The sequence below is a fragment of the Meriones unguiculatus genome, chromosome 2, assembly GCF_030254825.1.
Source record: "Meriones unguiculatus strain TT.TT164.6M chromosome 2, Bangor_MerUng_6.1, whole genome shotgun sequence".
Taxonomy (NCBI): Eukaryota; Metazoa; Chordata; class Mammalia; order Rodentia; family Muridae; genus Meriones; species Meriones unguiculatus.
In genome coordinates, this window is record NC_083350.1 from 128,828,506 (window position 1) to 128,840,159 (window position 11,654).

Sequence of the window (11,654 nt, forward strand, 5' to 3'; positions counted from 1 at the left end):
TAAACAGAGATACTGCGATTCCTCACCATGCAGTAATCCTATTCCTGGGCTATGGTTAGTCTCTAAGAGCCTGTGAATTATATTCCTTCCTTATCACACTCCCTCAGGAGATGGTCCTGGGTCTCCCACGGAGGAAAGAAGGTTATGAACATTCCCACCACTTTGTAGCCTCCCTAGCAAATGAAGTGAAACCCAGTCCCCCTCCCCAAGACAACACCCCACCTCGACTTGGCTGCAGCCCCTCAGCAGAATTTCATCTAAGGGTTATAGGGACAGAGAGATAAAGGGCTGCAGTTTTCAGGGGTTCATGGCGGTGATAAGTTTGAGCTGAGTCTTGGTAAATGGGTGGGGCTTGCATTGACGCGCCCCGGTGTTCTATAGAAAGGATACTGTAGGCCAAAGCTGGGAGGAAGGGCTTTCCTCTACCTCTTTACGACTTAGCCTTAACCTCCTCCTCAAGCTGTGCTACACTGTTAGCTTGGGTGACAGGCAGGCGAGGGGCGGGCCAGCTGCGAGGGTGAGCCATGCCACTCACAGAAAATCAGTATGGTACCATCATATGACGTCAGCAAGAATGACCAGAATAGGGTCCCCTGATCTTTGCCACACAACCTACTCCCGTGTCAAACCGTACTTGCATTCACTTAGACTTCAGCCTTCAGGGCCTCAATCCGTCTAGCACAGCCCTGCTCTCGCAGCATCCCACAGCTGGCCACAGCTTATCGCCACTCTCCTGAAGCAGCAAGGCGCAAGAGCCAAGCATTACTTCCTGAGGTCAGTAGTAACCTCTCAGGGCTCTCAGGAGGCGTTTCCAGCGGGGCTCTCCTTTTGCCTCCGGGCTGTCTCCAGACTGTATCCTGTATCTGAACAAGTATCACTACTTCTGGAAAACTCCTCCAGGTTTCCTGTTTCCTCGGGATTCATTCTTTCCTTTGAAATCGCACCCCCGGACACAGTGGCCTCTTAACGTTGTGCTTGTTTGTTTGCTTATACATGTGGGGTCCACGCTCTTGTCGGTGCATGCACGTGGAGGGCAAAGGACATCATATGCTCTCCTTTCACTCCTTTTACTGTGTGGGCTCTGACCTTGGACCCCTGCTCTTCAGGCTTGCTGGGAAGCACCTTTATCTGGAAAACCATTAAACTGCATTCAGCGTGATTAAAATCTCTCCCAAATCTTCCGATTTAGTCGTGGCTTTCCTCCTGTTCGAGCACAGGTTGAGCATTCACAATCAGTAAGTACATCTGAAATCCAAAATGCTCCAAAAGCTGAAGCTTAAAAAGAAAACAAAACAAAGCAAAGCACAACAAAACAAAAAACTCCAACAATCATTTTAATATGCGGGAGACAAATTCCAGCGCATGTACACCTTAATGAAACACAGCCTGAAAGAAAGCCACTTCAATTTTTTTGTTTGTTTGTTTGTGAGGTGTAATTTTCCTTGCACAAACTGTCCATGCTTTTGAGCTGCTTTAAAAATCGTTCTCTGGGATGACAGAAATAATTGGCTTGCGTGATAAGTGATGTCAAGTCCTCTCTGGTATTCTGTGTTTTGACTTGGGGTTTGGATAGGGAGAGAAGGCCGCATGGCGAGATGCTCAGGTGCACACATCATTATGAAGAAGAATTCTGAAATCTTACAGAGCTGTACAGCCAAGGCGCTGTGGAGAAATGTCACAGTGGATAGGGTATTGGCTTGTTGGTAAAGCCATTGCCTTCTTACCCGTCTCTAGGGCGCCCCCTCTCTATTGCTTAGAATATTGCAGGTGATACTGTACAGTCATAAGAAGAAGGCCAGCCTTGGTCTAAAATGTATTGCACCTCTATTCCGGATCCTTACATTCGATTACTAATTGTTAAGCCACACACAATGGCTTTTCAACTGGTGGTTGTTCTTTCTAAGAGGCTTTAGATCCCACTGTATCAATAAAGCTTGATTCAACAAATAGGAAATTTAATCACAGACATATATTTCCTCTTTTTCCTTGACCCCCTGTCTTTCTTAATAGAGAAAGACATTTGTCTCTTTAAATTGCTCTATACTGTTGCTCCTTCCCCCCAACACACACACACACACACACACACACACACACAGAACTGTTTTCTTTTCATTAGAAAGACTGAAAGATTGAATTCTCCCGTTGTTTCTTAATCTGTGCTCTAATTGGGTTTCTTCCAAGCTGAAATTTTTGATCACTGATGTGCTCCCCTCCCACCATCTAATGGTTCAACGGACATAAACTTTATTGTGTGCAAAGATACTAGAATATTACATAAAATTACCCTTCAGCTATGCATGTAAGGTATATATAAAAGAAAGTCACTTTATGCTTAGACTCATCCCCAGCATATTTCATATGTATGTGGTAACGTTTCAAAATCTGAAAACAACAACAAACAAACAAGGAAGCAAAAAGTGAAACGAAAAAAGAGAAAACTAAAGTGCTTCTGGTCCCAAACATTTGGAATAAAGAAAAGAAACTACATTTTGGGCTGGAGGGATGGCTCAGCAGTTAAGAGCACTTGCTGCTCATACAAAGGACCGGGCTTCAATTCCCATCATCCGAATGGGAGCTCAACGCTGTCTGTAATGGCAGCTCCAGGGTACTTAGCGCCCTCTTTGGGTCTCCATGGGCACTGCATGCTCATGGTACACATACACACAGGCAAACCATTCCTAGGCATATGTTAAAATAAATCATAAAAAAAGAAACCGTTTCACACTTTATGGAGTGTATTCGGAGTGTCATCACTGGTGGCAGGTTTATCTCATTTTTGGAGGGGGCGTATTTTGAGACAGGGTCTTCCTATGCATGTAGCCTTTTGGCTTGGCTTGGAACTTGATATGTAGAGGAGGCTGGCTTCTAACCCAAAGATATCTGCCTGCCTCTGCCTCCCGAGTGCCGGGATTGCAGGTGCGTGCCAGCACAGCCTGCTGCTTCACTCATCATTGTATACCCAGGGCACGTGCCTGACGCTCTTAACCAAGCAGCTGTTGAAAAGGATCCAGGGGAAGCGCTGAATCAGCTTCACTTAGCACTATCAGGTAGACTGAGGAATATAATGGTTTCTGCTCTGGTTAATACGTGAGACATGTTGATGAGACATAATATTCGGGATCAAAAAGATAGCCCTCGGCAGGCCGCGGGACTGGTGTGATGAGTGCCACAGATGGGAAGCCCAGAGCTCATGGTGAGATGAACTTCATCGGGTGATAGGTTTGAGCTGAACCTGAGTCTGTGGCCAGGATTTCCACTGGTGCATGGGATGGTGAGAAAGGATACTACAGCCAGGAGGGAAGCTAGAAGGAAAGGCTCTGCCCGCCTCTGCAGTCTCTCGCCTCCTCTGCTCCTGGTTCTGCCCAGTACATCTGTGTTCTAAATTTCAGTTTTCGGTCTTTCTTCTCTTTCCTTCTCCACTCTTCCTTCTCTCCCTCTGTTCTTTCGCTCTTTGTTTCTTTATACTTATTTTACCCGCTAGCCATCCTTCTTTCTTCTGGTTTTTTCTTTCCTTGCTACCTCCTCCATCCTTCTTTCCTTTATTCCCCCCTTCCCTCTCTCTTTTTAGCTAAACATGCTAAGTTCCTTTACCCACACCTAATAGGACATCATTTACCGACCCTTCTCCTTTCCTCTGTTCTCAGAGCTTTGCTCCGCTTAGATCGGGTTACATTTCAATTCACCTCCCTGACTGCCCCCAGATAGGGTATTTCCAGGTCAGAGGTCGGCAGGACTCTGCTCTGCCCTCCCAGGATTTATACTTGTTTTGGTTAAAGCGTCCAGCATCCGCAGAGGCGGCTCCCCAGGGCAAAGGAAACTGCAGCCTTCCCCTCCCCGCAGCTTTGATTTCGAGCACGCTCAGAAGGGGAGTTCTTCCCAGGCCTCCGTGAACGCTAGCTAATTCCAACTCGCCCGCAGCTTGCTGCGGATGGAGCAAGCTGGCTTGCTTTCTTGCAGCGTGGACTTCCAGGCCGCCTCTCTGTGGAATGCTAACCACCACCACGGTGCTGGCCAGGCTGCCTGATGGCGGGTCCAGACTATCGGATTCAATGGAAACTGCAGCGGGGAGCTTGAGGGGCGCAGAATGTAATTACTTTAGTTGGACTTGGGCCAGGATTCTGGAGTTAACACAACTGGCCTTAGAAAGTCTGCCATAAGATCTCCGGTGACCACAAATGGTTAGGGCTGTGGTTTTGGGTTTCTTCGGAAAGGTAAACAGCACAGCGGAGCACAGTGCCCCCTCACACCACGCGGGCATCTATTCACAGGGACCCGGAGAGAAGAGGCCACCTACGGAATCAGAAAGAGCGTTTCCTGGAGTACCTTCTTGTCCCTGGGAGGTCTCTCATCCCTAGTCAGAACTGACAGGCTCACAGGCTGAGCGCTATGGCTGCCAGACTAAATTATGTGCTTGTCATTTCTCCTTGTGTTGTCCAGGATCCCGGCAACAAAACAGTAGGGAACTCCGGATTCACATTTCTGTTCGACACACTCTGGTTTCTCCTCTCCCTAAAGCTCCTGGATCCCACAGTCCAAGTTAAACACAACTGGAATTTCCCTATAAGTCAAAAACAATATTAATTCCGAGACCACATATTTTTCTTCTTGTAGGGTATGTATACATTTAAACACAGCACAGGCTGCAGATAATGTGCAAATGGTGAAAAGCTCGGAGGCACAAACAAAAAAAAAAAAAAAAAAAAAAAAGGAGAAACGGGAGGAAACATATAAATATATTTTAACGAGAGAGCAGAGATTTGGTAGGGTGTCTGACCCAGCAATGAGAATTTTCCTCTGTGGTCTGTTGAAAGAGGAGAAAAGGCTGGGCTGGAAGTTTCTATCCCACACAAATCTTCAATGAGGATTAGTTCTTGGTGGGAAGCGAGAAGGTTCTTGGGGACTGTTTGGACGGCGCGCCGCTGAGCTAATGAGTCCCAGGGCATCTGAAGCCTTCGAATTGTCACAGCCGCCTTTTGCGGTCTAAAACGGCACTCGAAAGTTTTGTGAATGTTAGCTCTTCTGATTGATGGTGGCCTGTCTAATTCAAAGGAAAGTCGCTCAATTTTCCCATCGTTTTCCTTATCACTTGTGCAAGTTCGGTCTTCAGTAACTCAGACAAGGTCTTCATTTTTTAGGAAGACCCACGCTGACTTCTAAATACATGATTTTTTTTTTTTCAGTTAATGTTTGTGCCCATCTGGTTTGAATTTAGCATTCTTATGAGTCATTTCAGTGTGATAGGAACACTCTGCTATAGAAAACTTCTGTTAATATTTTAATATTTTAAATCAAACACTGCGTACAGCATTCCCCAAGTCTTCCCTGCAATGACAGCAAACCATGCCCTTTATCCTCGATGGTTTCTGCCTTCGCATTTATTTTCTTTAGATCGGACACAGTACGCGGTAAATAAGTGTTCCTCCCGCACGCGCTCGGACGCCGAGCCCGGGGTGCCCCAGGGTAGCCGTCATTCATTGCGTAAGATCCTTTCGCAGCAGCGTTTGTCCGGGCAGGAGGGGGGACGCGTGACTCTACGGGAACCCCCTGCTTCTGGGGGCTGACCCTAAAAAGAGCCCCCGTTTGTTTTGCCCGCAACATCGACTTTATAACTTAACGTTTTACTACCCAAATTTCCTGATTTGGAAGCTCGCTTGAACCCATTCTCCTTTTACTGCTGAGCAGCATTTCGCAGAGTAGTTTTTAAGGAGAAAGGGAGGAGGGGAAAAATGCTAGGAATCTCTTTAAGAAAATACAGCGGTGTCTCCTCCTCCTCCTTAGGCAAATGAATGGTTCCCAGAGAGGGGAGACTGAGCTGTGTACTCAGTGGGTAAATTGACTCTGCGTATGGGGTCATAATTTAACTTAAAAAAAAAAAAAAGACAGTTTTGAAGAATTATTTGTCTACATTAAAAGTGAAGGAAGCAAGCCTTAACAAGCAGAGCCATTTTCTTCTTTTTTTCTGTATGTAAAATATTTCATCTTAATTTTTGGAAGGAAAAAAAAATTAGCGTTTTAAATCAGTGCTCCGGGCCGTTCGTAAGGTAGGTATGAATTCTGCGCTTCCACGAAGATACAAATGAGCTCCTGTTCTGGGTGAATAATAGGCTTTCACTCCCTCGCTCCCCATTACAGCTTCTGCAGTTTATTTCCTAATCTGCAAAAACAAAGCTTAGCAAAACAAAACGCCTCACCTGGGCCCCGAACACCAATTCCTAAAGAGAAGTTTATTCTAACTCTCATTACTTCCTAGCTTACTCAGGGCGCTTGGAGAGGTTTAAATCAAAATAAGAAAAATAATAACTGTTGACTCACAGAGGTGGGGCCCCATTTTTTTAGCCTTTGTTCAGACAAAACACGTGTTGGAGGCTATGAAAACTGCAGAATCCAAATCTGGGGATTTTAGCGACCACATACCACAACTGCAGATCCCAGGCTCTGGGCGTGACGAATACGTTTGTACTTCCCATTAACAATATTGTTGTGACTGAATGAAAAAAAAATGTAGTCTTTTTTCACACAATTTAATTAGAAATACCAGATGTGGTGTTGTATGACTGATGTCAAAATATGACACTTTTATGTAAACACTTTAACTTAATCAATCAAGTAAATAGCTTTCACTATTTTAAAGCGTTTCGAATCTGTTTGGTACGAATGCATTATTTTTGTGTTATGCTAAATAGATCATGGCCAGCTGCAGTGTTTGTAAGAGATTAGGGGAAGAAAGTTAGATTTTTACTATATTAGTTTTCAAGGGCCAGCCTTTATACAATTTCCTCCTTTGGGGAAGATGAAAAAAAAAATCAAGGTTTCAAAATCCTTTAAGTTTGTGACACCAAGAAAAGTTCTTTTTGAATAATAATAATAAAAGTTTTTCTGTATCCCCATGAAATATCATTTTGAAATATAACTTTGAATTCACTTCCAGGGAAACTAGGTTTGCTCTTGTTTCCCATCTAGTGACCAGACATTGTAAGGTAGTGCCCCTTTCCCTGAAGTGTCCTGGAAGTTTGATACTCCCCAGGGTCAAGCCTGGGAACGGAACATTCAAAAGTGAAGCCATTAGTTTTCAGGCACCTCCTTATCCTGTCTAGTTTGAATTCCTTGTCAGTTCAAATTGCCTTGTGTCTCCAGTCTTTATCAGGAAAAGTCATGCCAGGAGGTGTTCCTCCCAGAAGAGCTAAAGCTTGGAGCAGGTGAAGGGACAGGAAGCTATGCAGAGGCAAAAAGCCCAAGGTCTGCATTGTAAACTGAACCACAGTTGTTCATTGTGGAAGTTGTGTGTGAATCTCTGTCCATGGGGAAGCTGGCTGAAAATGTCACTCAGTGGAAAATAATTCCATTTTAGCATGCAAGAAAGGAATGGATTTCAGGCTTCCTCAGGGCAACAGAGGTCCAGAGGGTGGCTGAATGTTTTTCTCATCAACCTCTTTCTCACCTGGTCTTTGTCTTCTTTTGGAGGAGACTGGGGGCCTTCAGGGTGGTATGGTCATAGATTGCACAAAGCACATGGGACAGAAAGAATTACTTTGAAGAGAGGGTGACTGGGAAGAGCTGTGTAACTATAGAAGCCAGGGGGCACAAAGCTGATATTCTAGACTATTTAACAACCTTCATAAACTTGTGCGAAGAGTCTGCACTGCACCGTTTACAATCAAGAGTAGTGCTGCTATTGGCAACACAGTGGTTTGGGGGAGAAGAGGAAGAGGACCAGATGAAAGTAAGCACACCTCTCTTGAGACTGGACTCTTCCTGCTGTAAGGACTATTGACAGAGAAAATTTACAGGGAGAATTTGAGCGCCGCTCTCTCCTTTCTCTCTCTCTCTCTCTCTCTCTCTCTCTCTCTCTCTCTCTGTGTGTGTGTGTGTGTGAGTGTGTGTTCTCGTTTCTGCTAATATTTAATTTGCTGAACGGCACTTTTGGGTATGGTTAGGACAAAGCTTTTGCTTCAAAGCTTAAAGGGGAAGAATAAGCCCAAACAGTTCAGTTTCTTCTGAGTTCCCTGTGGAGCAACAGGTGAGATTTTGCCTCCAGCTGGCCCCGTGAAAATGCCTGGAGTGTTAAAAGCCCACGTGTGTGGGGGGCGCTTTGCCAGGTTCCCCCGCCCGAGACTGGTCCAGGGGGATCTGGAATTAGGAAAACACTGTGTGTTGTCCTGTGATTCCATTTGACAGTAATTTCTGAGCGCAAAGTTAGTTAATGCATGGCTCTGCCATGTGACCCATGCCTTGTAAGTCCTTTCCTGCGTCAGAGCCCTCCGATGAGAGGTTCTTTAACACCTTAAAGCGGGCGGCTTCCTCAGTCTCCTCTGCCCTCTTCTGCCTGTCTGCCCAATCCGGGTTAGGTTTCCCGTACTTGGTCCGGTCTGCTTACTTTCCAGACCTACTTAGGTTGCACGTATTACCTGGGGAAAGCAATAAGAGAGGGGGCTGAGTGAACTTGCTGAGAAGACGTGTGGGCTTGGGCCTCTAAAAGGATTGATTTTCTGGACCACACATCTTGAAGGCAATCAGCGGGGGTTGGGGGTGGGGGAGTAGGAGGGCGGGGGAGGGTGCTTTGTTGTGCTGGGTGATGAGGTTGTCTAAACCTTCAAAAGCTATAGGAGTCTGGGCTGGCATCAGATCGCTTGTGCATCTCAAAGTCCAGGAAGTCCTGTGGGGATTTGTTTTCCTCTTTCTCCTGCCTTTCCTTCTTTCCTTCCTTCTTTCTTTCTTTCCTTCCTTCTTTCCTTCTTTCCTTCCTTCCTTCCTTCCTTCCTTCCTTCCTTCCTTCCTTCTTCCTTCCTCCCTGTCTTTCCTTTTTTCTTTTTTTCCAGGTAACTGTTTACTTTAGGAGACACATAGGTCTAAGTAAAAGGTGAGTGGAGGCCTTGAGGGAAGTATTTGGGGAAAATTAGTCCAGGCTGCTATTATCACATGATCACCCCTGGAAGAGATTTCTCTTAACTCCATGGGCTGTAGAGTTCCTTTCCTTATCAGTTCTTCTGCTTCTGGCTTCTTGTGCTAGGTTCTGTGTGGTAGCAATGGGGAAAGTTGGGCCAAAGAGAGGCTGCAGGGTCCTCAGGGTATGCTCAAGAACATTCAGAGATTCTTCAGGAAGCAAATGATTCTGTCTTTATATAATGCAACTAACACTTCAGTCATTTGAGATAATTTTTTCTTGTTGGCTTCTCCCTCTCTTCCTTTTTACCTGCCCCCCCCATGTGTGTGTGTGTGTGTGTGTCTATGTGTTTGTGTGGACACACATGGTGTACATATGGAAGTCAAAAGACAACATGCAGAAGCTGGTTCTCTCTTTCTACCGGGTGGGTCTTGGGGCTAGAACTCAGGCAGTTGGACTTGGTAGCAAGCATCTTTCCCTGCTCAGCCATCTTGTGTGGCCTGGCCTCTTGTCTTCTAGTGTTCTGTTTATGAGGCAATGCCTCAAGGACACTGCTCTACAGTCAAACAAGGAGGAACGGGGTGTTTAATAATTGACACTAATATCCTTCTTAAACCAAGCTCCTTTCTGCCCTGGGGTCTTTACGTGTGCTGTTCCCTCTGCCTGAAACAGTCTACCCAGCTAAAGTTCGTTGTCTTGGCTGAAACACCATGTTGGCCAAGCTTCCCTTGACTTACTTGCCCAGGTTTGCCTGGTGCTTTTCTCACAGTCAACACCCCGATGCCTTGCCAGCTTGTAGACCAATTATAAAGTATCAGTGTGTGGGACACTGTGAGTTCACCGCTAAGCTTTCTTGCTGCGTTGTGAGAGCCTGAATGCAGGGCTGATGTTTCCTTGATCATCTCTCCGTGGATATCTGCTGAGTGGAAGAATGGACAAAAGAGTGCTCGGAATCCTGCTAGGCAGCGGCTCCTGTGGAAGTAGGCACTTAGGTGGCTTTTGCTGAAAGTGTTGACTCTTCACCCGAGCATATAAGATAAGTGCGTGCGGGAGCGGAGCCTCACTGACGCGTGATGAGAACGGGAGATAGGGAGTGCTCAGGTGGCTTAAAGCCCGCTCCCTGAAAGCAGCCTTTCCATTCTTGTCCGTGGCCAAAAGCTGAAGGCCTCCCTTGGTTCTGTCCTGGCTGGAGGCCAGGGATGCCAGAAGGGAGCTCTGTCCTCTTATCTCACTTCTCTTAAGTGAGCACCCTGCCTGGAAGTGATCCATCACAATCCGATGGGAACTCCAGCGCGGACACTGATCCCGCTGGTGGGCAGCTTCGGAGCTGGACTCTTGGTTTTCACGGTGGAAATGGGTAAGAGCAGTTCTCTAATTTCAGCGCTCTTTCTCGGCAATCTTAAGATCCCAGCTCTTCAGGAGGAAATGTGATAAGAGCCTTAGAGGTTGTAGAAGATGAGTTCCTCCCTCCTGTCAGTTTGGAGCCCCGCCTCCTGTTTCCCTGGCAACAGCAGAACATAAACATGCCCCTTGCCACTGCTTCGGCATGGGCCTTTTTTGCCCTCCTGCCTTTTTTTTTTGCCTGGGTGTGCTTGGCCCCTGGGCGTTCTCAGTTGCTCTCTGGTGCTCTACCTCCTTACCTCCCACCATGCAGCTGCCAACTTCTACTGCTAAAATGTGTTAGTTTTCTGGGGCCATGACTCAAAAAGCCCCCCCCCCCCGTGTGTGTGTGTGTGTGTGTGTGTGTGTGTGTGTGTGTAAGTTACCAAGGTTTAAAGCATGCTTGCCCTGTTATTTTCTCTCTCTAAAAAATTATCTTTAAGCACCTCTGAATTCCCATCCTTTTAATATTTATTTGTTTGTTTTTGTTTATTTGTTTTGAGACAGGGTTTCTCTGTGTAGCCTTGGCTGTCCTAGACTCGCTTTGTAGACCAGGCTGGCCTTGAACTCTAAGAGATCCTCCTGCCCACTGCCATGACATGTGTGTGCCCAGCCTAATCTTTATTTTTTTAATTTTTTTAATAGAACTAATAACCCAAAAGGTAACCTTGGGTTCCTCAGTAACAATGGCAGAAAGCAACAGATAATGGCCAATGTGGAAAGACAGAAATGGCTATAAGAATGACGTAATTCCAGTATCTGTGTGCAAACATTCGTTTTTTTCCCTCTCTGATTAGGACCCTGCTGATTGGAATGGGTGACACCTCAAAGGTCTCTTGGCTTGCCAAAGTTGTAACATGAGGGGTTTTTGTTTGTTTGGTAGGGGGAGGGTCAAAAGCCTGGCTTCTAATAGCTGCAAAATGCCAATCTCAGGCACCTGTCCACAATGGGCCAGTTAAGGAGATGAGCAACAGTGAAAGGCAGTGAGAGGAGATTTACTCATTATGACTGCATTTAGAAAAGGAAGAGCTAAAGGAACCTGGTAACCCTTGGCCTGGATTCAGGGCACCGGCATGAGCTTTAGGTGCCCGGAAGAGAAAGAGTTAGTAGGGGTGGGAGGAGGTGTGCATAATGAAATCCTTGCCAAGGTGTAGGTGTGGTCTTGTCCGCCAATGTCTCTCCTGCATCTGTAAGGTGGCAGAGTTCTTACTGTTGCCATTGTTATTAATTTAATATATATATTTACTTATTACAATTCACTTTGTATACCAGCTGTAGCCCCCTCCCTGTCTCCTCCCAGTGCCACCCACCCTTCCCCTTCTCCCCCAATGCCCCTCCCCTAGTACACTGATAGGGGAGGACCTCCTCCCCTTCTATCTGACTCTAGCTTATC